Consider the following 14,846-nt stretch of genomic DNA (forward strand, 5'->3'; position numbering starts at 1 on the left):
TATTAATGTAGTCCATATGGAATAATGTAAGTAAAGATTTGTTTGAAAATAGCTTATTTACTAAAATATCGTTTTGTTTTGTGTTTTTGAATTCCCCTATATAAACCATTGAATGTAGATCTAGGTCGGAAACAAAGAACTGTAAATTTTAATACATTTTCAACAGATCTATAATTCACTCCAAACTAAATCAAGAAATATTTCATCTTTCAATTTAAAAAATAAAATCAGTGGGAAAAATATTTTCAATAGTAGTTTTCTTGCAAAATAGACAGTCATTTTTATGAAATTCTGTGATGCAAGAGTTATCTCCCGTAGCATCGGGGAATCGGCTAAACATCTTACTATCAGAACCCCTGTGAACCCCTGTGAGATATTTAGAACTGATACGCTAAAGAATATCATTCAACCAAAAATAATTGGTTTATTTTCAAAAACGAAATTAATTTTCACCTCCAAACTTAATCTTTAGTTTAAAATTTGCTTATTATTCAGGTTGAATCCACGTTTCCATTGATGTATCAGTGACGTCAAATACCTATCTAATATTGCGTCACAATAGTTGCAAATATTCCGAGGAAGTTGGTAATTCCTTCCAATACCTCTAAATTAATATTGTATAAATGTTAATCCTTTGTTCATTTGTTACCTTTTCATTGTTGATTTATTTCTTTTTGTGCTTTTATGCCTCATGTGAGGCCTTAAAGTGAATAAAATGTTTCAAAAGTTTCAAATGTTTCAAATGGTAAATTTATGTAAACGTGCAAAGAAAAAGATTTTTGAAAAGTAAAATTAAATAATATTTCTCTTTTCTGTCCAATTACTTTTCGAGTGCATTAAATAATATTGTGACCCAGAATGTATTTTATTCACGGGCTGTGCCTCAGCTATAGATGTTTTAAAACAAGTCAGTATTTATAAGTAGTTTTATACATGTACAAAACGTCTTTACAGTAATCAAAATAGGATTAAATTGTTTTATTTTGTTAAATGAGTTAATAGCAAATGCATATACTGGTATTTAATAATTCCTAAAAATAATTTTTCTAGTGTAATTTATTATGAACTTTTCTGATAAAACTGGGATTTGAAAAGATTAAGAATTATTTCTTATTATTTAGTAATGATGAATATTCCAGATTTACGCAACATTAGTTCAACAAAGTCGAGATGTGCACTTCATGAAGTCTAGTTAATACTTGAATATGTTAACTTATATGCAGTAATATCAAATATGCAGTCAGCATTATACAATTGCTCACGATCGACTATCGAACCGAATAAGTTTTAACAGTTGAAAGAACGGAAGTACTCGTCACATCCACTTCAGCAATGGTTGTTTACTACAGACCCTAAAACGTGCTACTACACCACTTGCACGGTTCGGTTCGTTTCGTTTTGTGTACGGTACGGTACGCTTCTTGCACGGTACGGTACGCTTTGTGAACGGTACGGTTCGCTTTGTGCACGGTACGGTACGCTTCTTGCACGGTACGGTTCGTTTTGTGTACGGTACGGTTCGCTTTGTGCACGGTACGGTACGCTTCTTGCACGGAACAGTTCGTTTTGTGAACGGTACGCTTTGGTGAACGGTATGTAAATTAAGTGGGCGGAGCCTGTACACTTTAGTTTATGATTGGTTAATTAATAAAGTCGTTTATTTCTTTATTATAATCTCTTTATTTTTTTTTACAGCTGTATTTTCGTTATTACATGTAACTAGTCGTCTTATTAACTTATCTTTTTTTAATTTACTTTCTGTATGAACTACTTTCAATATTCAAAATAATTTTACATGTAGTTGTCTATTTATTATTTTGTTTTGTACACCATCGCCTTATGGTTCAATAACGTGGAAATAAATCAAACATATCAACAAACACTGTATAACAAGGATGAAAAAAAAATATTTTGGTTGCGTCGCCATAAAGGCCTTTCTGTATTTTTTTTTTTTTAAAAAGAATCAGCGTACATATGTTTTTTTTTCTTTTAATTTTTCTAATTGAATACAACTATTATTTTAAATATTCACTTATCACACTTTTAAACAAATGAGTTTGATTTTATAAATCCCTCATGCTTTCATTTCGTCTACCATTCTTTTTACGTTCTTGTCACTGTTGCTTCATTTAAAAAAACAAACAAACAAACAAAAACGAAAACATTTTTTCTCTTGACCAAATGATCAAACAAACAATTAAAAAAATAAGTTATTGTTTTCATTTTTATTTACGAGGAGTTATATATATATATATATATTTTACATAGATTCCTTAGGTTTTTTGCTCACTAGGAAAAATACATTGAAAAGTAGAAGTGCACACAATTAGTGCAAAATATTACTTTATTTTTTGTGCGCGTAATTGGCTGCAAAGACAGATTTCCGAACTAAATAATATGTCAAAATGTTATAAATAAATAGTCTGTTTTCAATTACCTAGAAAATAAATAATATGCAGTCCTCAAAAACTTTGAAAATGAATAATTTGCCCATGCCGGGTGCTACCCCCCCCCCCCCCCCTCCTTGATTCCTTGTCAAACTCAAACTTTATTGAAGTTCTAGAGGAAAAGCTGACTGCACATGAAATTCTATTTATCTGCAGATTAAAATGGTTCATTGTTGTTGATTTATTGTTTAAGACAGCAACTGTTGATACACGTGTGAATGTAGGCATATCTGGACTAACGGGATTAGATACGGTTCAATATACACAGCTTAAATTTTTATCTGTGCACGTGTGATGACAATACTTGATCGAAATTTCAAATGTTTTAGAGTAAATAATGAAAGTATAGAAAGACGTCAGTCTAGATAACGAGACTATGGCAAGAAATGCACAGTGTTTCTTTAAAAAAAAAAAACTTGGATGAACACGCATGCACGGACTACGCATTAAAAAAAAAGATTAAACTGGGCTTTGTGTATAAATTCTATGGCAAGAAATGCACAGTGTTTCTTTAAAATAAACTTGGATGAACACGCATGCACGGACTATGCATTAAAATAAAATAAAAAAATTAAACTGGGCTTTGTGTGTAAATTCTAGGTAAAATATTTTTACCTGCAGGTTTCAGTGAATAAAGCCCCCCCCCCCCCCCCCCCCCCAAAAATGAAATGGGAAAATGCTTTGAATAAAAATTAATTCTTACATATATCCAGATTTGTTTTGTTTTTTTTAATTACGTGTATTAAACTGAAAATTCCATGCGAAAATGTGGCGATCGAACTTTTTGATAGAATGTTATATTGGCAATAACATCTTGGGTAGATCAGAGGAGTGTAAACCAACACATATTATTTATATATACATCGCTTTTATTTATTTTTTTTTCCTAGTGATTTTAACATGTCCGCTTTCAAATTGACAATTTAGTTCGTAATTTTTTAAAAATTATTTTTTTTGCTTAATCTGTAATCATTTCTCCCTAAAACTATTACTTACATGAATAGAAAATGATTTTAAGGGCTTGATTTCGGAAAATAGCACAGGATCCTAATACATGTACATTTTGCAATGTGTCTTGGTTTCCGAGAACGTTCATAGAGACAAGAATAGGGTAGATAAAAGCTATAGAAATAAACGATAAAGTATTTAATTCACTTTTATTTATTATAAATTGTACACGAAAATATTACGATGCTGCATTTAATATGAAAAAAATGTTAGTCAAGCACAACCCGATCATGCATAGCGAATAAGGAATCCCCTCACACTCTGTCGAGTTGTTTTGAAGTCGTAACTAGTTTTGAGTAGTTTCCTTATATTAACAGATCTAAGTCCAGATGCATGGTACTTAACAATAATATTTTGAATCCCTAGGGTTATTTTCCGTCCTTCTTTAACGGGCGCTGCATCGAAAGAAATAAAAGAAAATTACTTACTGTATTTGGTCATTCGGAATGCTTTCGGGGCGTGGCTTGCATAATTATTTCAAAAATTATTCATGAAAGGTACGGTTCGCTTTGTGCACGGTTCGGTACGCTTCTTGTACGGAACGGTTCGTTTTGTGTACGGTACGGTTCGCTTTGTGCACGGTACGGTACGCTTCTTGCACGGTACGGTTCGTTTTGTGTACGGTACGGTTCGCTTTGTGCACGGTACGGTTCGCTTTGTGCACGGTACGGTACGCTTCTTGCACGGAACGGTACGGTTCGTTTCTGAGGTGTAGTAGCACGTTTTAGGGTCTGTATTAGTGTCGGTGGTTCAGATTCTGTTTAGACTTTAATATTTTAAAAATGTAAAAAATGAAATAGAAAAAAAGTTATAGAAATCTATAAATATACTACTTAATGAGGAAAATGTTGCCAATACTACTGCTGGACGCCCCACTTCAAGCTGACACTAAATCGGCAGATGATTCAATGGAACATTTTTTTTTTATTTTCGTTTTTAAAATTCGACATATACGGAGATAAGTCAGTAGGTTGGTTACATTATTATCAAACCAGTTACAAAACGGATGCAGCCCAGACGAACACCCCCTCCCCCCCTGCTTTTTCTTCATGCGATCATTTCTGGGCTCTATTATCATGATTATATGTGTGTAAGTGTACATTTTTTTTCTTATTTATTTCAAGTTCAATTTCTTAGAGCAGGAAAATATTCCTTAATATGATGAATGGATGAAAAAAATTGGATTAAAGCCGAGGTTGTACACATAAATAATACTTGCTGGATTAAAGTACGTGCATGTATAATTTCGCCACTGCAGGACTATTTTTTAAAAGATTTTCTTTTTATTCCAGATAATTAAAAAATTATTTTTCTTGGAAATGAGATATTTTATTAAGCTTAAAATTTGCTATTTATTGTTACATGCAATAAATAGGTGTGTATCAAGAAATCAAACAGATGTTTTACAAGTAATTAAAAAGATCTTCATAGACCTGAAAAACATTTAGTAATTAAGATATATGTAATCTATGGATAACATCATCTAAAAACATGTAACACACAGAAAAGAAATAAAATACAGACATATTCTTAGGATAATATACAACGAAGAGCCGATTTTAGAAAATATTTCTAATTTTTAATATAAAAACCAATCCCGATTGAAGTAAAACCGATCCCGATCGAAATTAATGCAAAATTATTAAGTAATCAAATTAATGATAATTGCCACCTAGAAAACATGTTTAAAAATAAATCAAGTACTTTGTAAACCATATTAAAACAAAACAACCAAATTTCATGATGAAATCATAGTAGCTTTCTTCTTTATATAATTCCGGTCGGGATCGGTTTAATTTGGATAAATCTATAAAAAGTAGGTAATTTGACGCCTCTTATTTCTCTCAATATACCTGTTCCCACCAATTTTTTTAATTGATTCAACAATTTGTACTTTGTACTCATAATAACACGAGGAGAAAGTTTTGACATTTAAATGTATTGGATTTTAGAACGTAATGAAAATTGAATAGTGAATTCATTAAGTCACTTGCTTAACTCAAGTTTAGACCACATAATTTTTTCTAAAGAAATATAAATTGGTGACTTATTCATTGATATTATAAAAGATAAGAGTTTATACTAAAAATAATATTCATTGACATATCCAGATTTTGAGTATCTGTTTCAAATAAAACAAAACAATAACGTAGTAAATTTTTAACCAACTTGTTGACCTTTTTGCACTTAAAATTAAGCACTTACCAAAAATAGGACTAGAGGAAAACTAAAAAAAAATTTTGATGTTGCCATGTGTAAACATTTGCTTTAATAAGTCTACATGCAAAAAATAATTAAAATCCATGACATGCGATGTGCCACCCATTGCCTGGTTTTTTGGTGGACTGCCTCTTAATTAACATACACCCCATAAAACAAAGTATTTTTTGAAACAATATATTTTGATTACAAAAAAGTCACACATTTTAAGTACATAGGCTAGAAAATACCATTTGTGAATAAATAATAATTTAATATCATTAAATATCAATCAATAGTATTTTGCTGCACATGAAACCTGTTGTTATATGCACATGACCGAGTTGATATTATTGCAATATTGGTCGGAATGTGCTGTTTGAAGTTTTAATTCATAAAAAGAAAAACATGTGTTTCTCGAAGTATTTGCATTTTTATCTGCTGTTTGAATATGTTATTTGAAGCTTTAATTAATAAAAAGAAAAACATATGTTTCTCGTATTGTCTGCATTTTTATCTGAAAAATATACATATGTATGATATTGATAACAGTAACATTTGTTGAAAGAAATATGATATTTGCAAAACGATGCATTTGACAAAACAACATCTCTACACCTTGTTTACGATAGAAGATAAGCTTGTCAAAAGTACGAAAAATAAAACAAGTCTCAGTTTTAATTGTAAAATTACAGCGCATTACGTTTTATTATGGCTGCTACGCTAAAAGGAATGAGTATAAATTATAAATAGAAGGTCCACTCAAGGGAAAAAATGAAGTGTGTCACAACTGCTATAAAATCTTTAATAATCGAAAGTTGTCAACAAAACTATATGTAAAATCATAAAATTTTACCAAAATCAATAACATAAAAACTTACGATTTTTCAACTCTGTATACAACCAATCCTCACGATAAATTAAGGTCCAGGCTTTTTGACGTCATTGACAGCTGCTTTTTCAATAAAATTGGAGCTCGTAAACTTACTTCCCTTGTCATTGGTCATTTGCAAAATTATTTTGTTAAAAACATTCTGATTGTACACACATGTACTCTGAAGTAGATATTAAAAAGATGCTTGAGTTTCTGATTGACAATATCTATGTGGTTTTTGGAGATCAGGTCTTCCAACAATCTGTTGGAATTCCCATGGGTACCAATTGCGCCCAGTTAGTAGCAGATTTATTTTTGTACTCATATGAAGCAGAATGTATTCAAAATCTTATACATGAGAAAAAGAAATCTCTTGCTGTAGCCTTTAACTCGACATTTAGATATATCGACGACGTATTATGAATTAACAGTAGTTATTTCCATTCATATGTCGACACGATATATACCAGTGAGCTTGAAATAAAAGATACTTCAGAGTCTGACACATCTGTTTCATATTTGGATATCTTACTAGAAAAAGATGTTAATGGTAATCGAACAACAAAGCTTCATGATAAACGTGATGACTTTAACTTTTCAATCGTCAACTTTCCTTACTTATGCAGCAATATGCCCTTATCGTCAGCGTATGGGTATGTGTTTTTCGGTTGATTCGGTGCGCGGTGGGCATGCTCTGCTTGTGGACGGTTTCTAAAACGAGGCAAATTATTAACAAACAAGTTGATGAAACAAGAATATCAACAGTCTCGTTTGGGGTCATCATTTCGTAGGTTCTGTGGTCGATACAGTGACCTTGTCGGCAAATACATTCTATCATTAAGTCATATACTGACTGACGTTTATCGTGCTGATTGTTTGGCCATTATTTACACACTGAATTGTCTACGGATTTTTCCGTTATTTACCGATCATTGTAGGGAGCGCACAGTGAGTGTGGCCGGTCGGCGGGGGATGCTCGCTCCTCCATGGCACCTGATCCACCTCTGTTTTTGGAGGTCCGTGTTTGCTCTACTTCCGATTTGTATTGTTTTAATGGGTTTTGAGCTTGAAAACCCTTCGTTATCTCCATATTTCATGTACCAATACCTCTATCTATTTTTACTTTTGTCCTAAAGTTTCATTAAGATATATGCAATACTTTATAAAATATAATATAAAATATTGAAAAAAACCCCCACAACCTTGGACTTCGTCTGTCGCCGCACGGCAAGAATGTACCGACGTCGTTAGGACGCTTCTCTTCGACACTCGATCATTTCAAATCGGATGATAGATTTTTTTACCCAAGATGGAATGAATTTAGAAATAACATTTGTACAAAGTTCAAATGATTTTAATACTACAACTCAAAACGAGACGGTTTATAGCAAAGTGAGAGTAAAGGTTATTAATAAGAAGACTTGAGAGGTGATGAGAGATGGATGTACAGAAAGTAACGTCAAAATGTCGTTGGTAACATTCTTGCCGACATAACCTGACGTTTTGTTTATCTTAATATTTTAAAAAGCATTTTATGTAATCGAGTGAAATTTTAAGGCAAGAATCAAAATAGATATGTGTATTTGTATGTGATATTTTGTTGATAATATTTGATTATTTCAGATTTTTGAGCAGTTAATTGTGACATTACTTTAGGATTAACCCTCGTACTTCAGATATGAATGTAAAATAATGATAGATATTATACTGACACGCAAAAGGAACGCAAACGTTCTATTCTGGGAGGAAATTACATATAGGATATAGCTTTTTACCGTAAGGACATCTTCAAATTTGCCAAATCGGTAATTTAACGGTTAAACGATTTTCATCCCGTTACCGGAAGTTAAGTTTGAGCCCGCTTATCAGAAATCAAATATTACAACAAAACATAAAGCAATGATATGGATTTTCAAGGGTTTGTATCTGTAAATCATAAGTATTGCAGTAATATTTCGAAAAAATTCTTTCTTTTCCCGATGTGAAACCAAGGCTTCCTCAAAATGAATGAAAGCAGCTGGAAATTCTCAAAATAAAGGTGAAGGTGACTTGCAGATACAAATATGCACTACATTACGCCTCATTAAGCATACATATCATAAGCATGAATGACATTTCTTGGACCAGAAGTCCAAGTGTTACTATACTGTGCCAGGTTATAGAAAATTCGACCTCAGCATCTGAAAAACATGCACTTAAAAATACCAAAGAATATTTCTTTCGCTCAGATCGAGAGATAGATGCATTGTGGAAATCAAGTTGCAATTGTTGTGCATGGCGGACTTGCACACTGTAATTAAATCGCTAAGAGGGGATGTTTTTACAGTTATGTGTTACTTTCTAAAGTCTAAGGATAACATTCAACATTTAAATCAAATATCTGATGTTTTAAAATCAAGTTCCACCTCACTGCATTCATTTAAAAAAAAATCATTGAGTAAAAAATGATTAGATCAGATAATTGTAGTCTACTACTTGTTGCGTTTCTTTTGCGTGTCAGTATATTTTTCAATATTTGTTAATAGTTCCATGTCCCCAAAAATACTTTTTTGATGGACAACATCTTATGGTTTTAACATTTAATTAAAAAGAGATTATATTATAGTATAGTATTCTATACTATATGATTTTAGATGCACTGTACCTAAAATGTCAATGAAAGTTATTCATATTCTCCATCGTCATATTCTCCCCCGCCCAAAACAAACACACAAATCTTACAAAAAATATCGAATGTAAGCAAAGCTCATAATTTATTTGCAATATGAAAAGGTGAGGATAACAAACAGTGATCGATCTCAAAAAATCTGTAAACAATACAAATCTATGAAGAGAGCATAATACACAGACCCCCGAATATTTCAGAGGTGCATGGGATCAGGTGCCTAGGAGTAGTAAGCATCTCCTGTTGACCGGTCATACCCTATATAGGACCCTATGTCCTATGTATTGATCAAGTAGAAGGAACATTCAGGTCAAATTCAGTATAAAAACAAAATTACAAGGGAATTATCTTCAAAGCCGATTATGTTTCTCCAAGAAGTATAACTTTGACAATTTTTGGAACTTAATACTCCAGAATTTAATAAAAGTTAGAATATTGTTTTTAAAGTATTCTTCAAAAAGTAATTTTGAACTCTCCTTAAAAATCACACCTTGGGAAATTTACATTTAATGCAGTGGGTTTATCATGTGGCTAGGTTAATTTGAATAAAATGGAATTTATTATCAATCCTTGCTACTGTTATACTTCATAACTAATAGTCAGAATGTGTATGATTGTTCCTATTTTTTCCTATCTAGACAACTATCATTATAATAATCATAATAATAATAATGATAATAATAAAAATATATGAAAAAGGTGAAGATAACAACGAAAGATTGATCGCATAACAATATCGACGAAGTATTATCAGTTATTAATTAGTTTCTTCCATTCATTGTCGACTCGGTATATCCCAGTGAACTTGAAATTAAAGATATCACAGAGTCTGACATCTGTTTCATGTTTGGATATTTTACTAGACTAGTCGTTAATGGTAATGGTAACCTAACAACAAAACTTTGCGATAAACGTGATTAATTTAACTTTTCTATCGTCAACTTCCCTTATTTATGTAGCAATATACCCTTATCACCTGCATATGGGGTTTGTGTCTCCAGTTGATTCGAAACACAAGAGCTACGTACGAACATTTTCCGAAACGAGGCACGCTATTGACAAACAATTGATGTAACAAGAATATCAACAATCACGTATAAGACGTCATTTCGCAAGTTCTATGGTCGATACAATGACCTTGTCAGCAAATACAATTTTTCTTAACTCGAATGCTGACTGTGTTTTTCATACAAATTATTAAGCTATTATTTACACACTGAATAATCTACGGTTTATTTCCGCCTTCCTGATCATGGCAAGGAGCACATGGCGGGTGTGACCGGTCGGCAGGGGATGCTTCCTGATCCAACCTCTGATGTTTTAGAGGTCCGTGTTTGCTCTGCGCCAAATTTGTATTGTTTAATGGACTTTTAAGCTTGAATATTTTGTTATCTCGATATATTTCATTGTATAAAGGGCCGAATTTCTGTTCTTAGGATTAATATTTAATAACAGCTTTCATCCAATTTTTTTTAATCATGAGTTGACATACAGAAAATTACTGCAGATGTTCTCTTCATTATTAGCCACTGGTCGATCGACAAATGGTTCAATGATTCTTCAAAGAATTCTACAGTTAATTAACACTGTGCCATCACATGTTTCGTAAATTTCCATAAATTGACCGGACATCGATTACAGGGAAAATATTATATAAATATGATAAGATTGACATACATGTTTCATTCGACACACAGAAGAAAAAATGTGGAAGATCTTGGTTCTGCTAGCTGTGGTTCTTGTAATACAAGGTACTACAATTTAATGTCTCTAGTGTATGAGAAAATAACTCACATAAATTATACGAGGTAAAACATTCACTGTGTATCTTGTTATTCTAAGTAATTTCCGTATATTTTATTTACTTTAATTATCTTTTAATATTTCAAGATACTGATGGTTTCTGGTGGAGAAGAAGTGAGTATTATTAATCATTTTAAATATTTATGGAAGAAAATATGTAATTTTTCTATACCAGGTTATTTTTTTAAGTTATACTTTCTTCGATAGATTAATCCGTCTTCCTGATCAGTACATAGGGCTAATTACGGGTGTGACAGGTCGACAAAAGGTGCTCACTCCTCCTAGGCTCCTGCTCCCACCTCTGGAATTTCCGGGGGTCCGTGTTTTATGCCCTGTTTACATATTTGTAATGTATTTTTTTTTAAAGCTTGATCTTTACCTTTTTTTTTTTTTTTTTTTACAATAGTCTATTTTTCACCTTAAGTGGATTCAGGCAAAGAACTGAATACTAGTATTTGAACTCATGTACCTGCAAAAATAAGTTTAAGATCGTATGGAATAGCTTTGTTAAAGGAGGAACTTTTTATTTGAGCATCATATCTTCTGAAAATCCACAGGGGTCAGATAATATGTGGTTGTCAGTATAAAATTAAGTATTCGTAATTACACTTATACTTCTTCCTAGTTAATAGCTAATATGTTGACCAATATTACTGGCTCCTCTTTTTTACCATTTACATAAATTATATTCCAAAACTGATAAAATTATATACACTGTATCAGCAAGTGGAAAATCAAAATTGGAAATTAAAAATTAAGTTTCAAAGAAGAAGTCAAAATTTTGTGGTTTATAAATGAAAGTTATACCCAGATTCCACGACGCCTTAGAATAGTCAAGGTCAATGACAAAAGGATGGGATATTGTTCGAGAAGGAAAAAATATTTTATTGTTGCAGAAATTATGGAAAACTTGCAATCACTATTTTGTTTAGATAATTAAAGAATTGATATAATTCTGTTAGATGTTTTCATTGCATAATTTTATTAAAATAACAGGAAGGTATGTACACACGGCAACAGTATGTGAACATCGCCTAATGAAATTGAATTGCGGAGGACATCGGTCCATTCTAGTGCACTCTGCTACGTATGGCCGACAAAACTCAAGAACCTGTTCAAGAAAGGGTGCTAGTCATTGGAGCACAACTTGTAGATCCAGAAAATCCCTGTTTGTAGTAAAAAAAATTATGCCACGGGAAAAGTAGATGCTCCTTTAAAGCCAGCAATTCCGTATTTGGAGATCCATGTAAAGGAACCTACAAATACCTAAGAGTGAAGTTTTATTGCAAAAGTAAGTAAGATTTCTTCACAAAGAAAGTCGATTACATATCGAAGTAAGTGCAATTCTCTCCTCGGTATAATTGTATCAAGAGGTTTTGTTTTGTTTGTTTGTTTGTTTGTTTGTTTTTTTTTTTTTTTTTTGTTTTGTTTTTTTTTTTGTTTTGTTTTGTTTTGTTTTTTTTTGTTTTTGTTTTTTTTTTTTTTTTTTGGTCAAAAAGAATTGTTGAAAAAAAAAACTACCTCCGACAACTGCACATTACGATTCAGCACCAAAGAAGTGGTTCTTTCTGTAGGACTGCGAAGTTATAAATATGACTATTTAAATTCTTTCCTATTTACAATTACCGTTCATGGTAGCTCAGTCGGTAGAGCGCTTGCTCTGTGATCGGGAGGTCGTGAGTTCGAATCTCGGCCGCGACTGACATAAGTCGATAAAAAATGGGCAGCAACTGTTCCTTCGCCATGCGCTCGCCACTTTGAAGTGGAAGTTGCGGGCCCTTCGGATAAGACCTTAAAAAACTGAGGCCCTATGTCACGGTAGGCGTTGGCAAGATAAAGATCCCTCACTGCTCTATGGCCCTGAGTGCCGATTAAAGTTCAAAATTTAAAGCCCTTCACCGGTATATGGTGACGTCTCTATATGAGTGAAAAATTCTCGAATGGGACGTAAAACAACATACAATCAATCCTCCTTACAATTGGTGTCATAGATAAATTGCAATGATTAAATTGATCTATCACTTGAACAATTAAAGGAACCTACGCTTTTTAGAGCATTTAAAAGATAAGTTCAATATAAAGCATTTCATTTGACAGAGAGACGCTTTCGCGGAAGAGATCTGTATGAGGAAATCGGAAGAGGTCTGAATGAGGAAGACCAAAGAGAGATTGAAGACATGAGGAGGCCAGGATAGATGAAGATATGGAGTAACTAAGAAACTCAAGTCTGAAATTGTGTTCTTAGTGTCACTACATTAAAACAAGTACTGAGAACATTTTGATTGTTTCATTTTTTCATTTTGAATATTTGGGAAGCTTGCAAGAGAACTATCTCATTGCTCTAGATTCATTAATAACGAAGATGGTTTTTTGAGCTATATATTTGAAATCCAACTCAGGATATTGAAACTGTTTATCGCAATTGGCTTAAAATTTGACTGTGAAAGACAGAAAGTAACATGTTAAAGTGTGTATGGCATGTTGGAAATGATTTTGTTATTTAGTTGGCCAAACTTTCAAAAAGTCGAAACACAGGCCCCAATAATTTTGCCATAATATACTACACAATAGATATCAAAGCTAATTAATGTTTTCGACACTTCAGTAATAAGAACACCACAGTTAGGTTAAGGACTCCCATATCTACAACAGCCTATGCAGAGGTTCAGGAAAGCTATTATGACGTCACGTTAAAACAATTCAAATGAATCTCGATGAATGAATACTATATGTTCTTTTTAAAACACCCTGAAATACTTTCGTTTATCATACTATAAATATTTTTAAGATAAATGGGTGAGCAACTTATCTTGAAAAATTATCACTTTGAGTATGTAGAATGAAAGCCAGCTTGGTCTCGCTGTACTTACTGAGATGACGTCATTTCTTAGTTTGACACGCAGTTTCTCTGTACTTGAGGCGTTGCTCAAGCTACCATCGTAGCTTGTAAAAATAAAAAGAAATACGAAACAAGTTTAATTGGACCAGATTAAATACATATTCTAAGATATATCAATCCACATTTTATTGTCAAACTAAATTGATAATGTGTAGACTTTATATACAGCCGTAGGGATCACATTTGTACAGTAATGAGCTAGAGTGAGGGGTCCAGCCCCTCGAAAATATCAAAAGTTCAATGATATCCGCTTCACTATAAATTCTGAATTTTTAAACACGTGTAGCACTTATTCCTACTATTCTAAAAAGTGCTAGAAGCTGGTTGTGCATTGTATATTTATTCCGTAATGTAACATTATTACAGTGCGTATTACATCTATGTCTGGAGTTTTTAGAAAGACGGCTAAATTTTACACAATTACCGAGCATGAGGAAGTTGCTCCCAGCACTTTTCATGTTAAAAAATTTGTCTTAAACAAAACAGAATAAATTTTATAGCGGAAAGATACCCGTATATCGTTGATCTTTTACGGTCTTTGTAGTAGTATAAATGTGTTCTAATTTTAAACCTGTCACGTGACAAGCAACTGATGTAAGCGAGGTTGCTTTGGCCGAACTCAGCAGAGACCCGATATATACAAGTGCAAACACCACAATGCACATTCATCAAAATTTATGCTGTTAAAAAAAATTAAAAATTGTATTCATTTTCTGTGAATATATTTAGGCGTATATTTCATAGGCGTCCTTAACCTAGCTGCGATATGACCATTTTTGCTTGTCAATTAATTTTTGGTATTTGCTTTTCCTAATGCCACTAACTAAAATTACTCACACCGGACCTGAAGCAATAATACACGTTCTCGGAAAGACATGCAAATATAATTCCAGTTATATTTTTAATCACGTAAAACATGAACAACCGAACAAAGTAAAACAGCATATTTGT

The 14,846-nt window shown here is 32.5% G+C and overlaps 1 long non-coding RNA gene across 1 annotated transcript; it reads left to right on the forward strand.

The window, feature by feature from the left end:
- The first annotated feature begins 12,196 nt into the window (after nucleotides 1-12,196).
- On the forward strand, nucleotides 12,197-13,272 carry LOC133203626 (uncharacterized). The gene is made up of 2 exons (XR_009723426.1): nucleotides 12,197-12,287; nucleotides 13,094-13,272. It is a non-coding gene; the product is annotated as an uncharacterized LOC133203626 (long non-coding RNA).
- Nucleotides 13,273-14,846: the final 1,574 nt, after the last annotated feature.

The sequence above is a fragment of the Saccostrea echinata genome, unplaced genomic scaffold (genome assembly GCF_033153115.1).
Source record: "Saccostrea echinata isolate AGI-Se365-2 ecotype Australia unplaced genomic scaffold, CSIRO_AGI_Sech_v1 ptg000051l, whole genome shotgun sequence".
Lineage (NCBI taxonomy): Eukaryota > Metazoa > Mollusca > Bivalvia > Ostreida > Ostreidae > Saccostrea > Saccostrea echinata.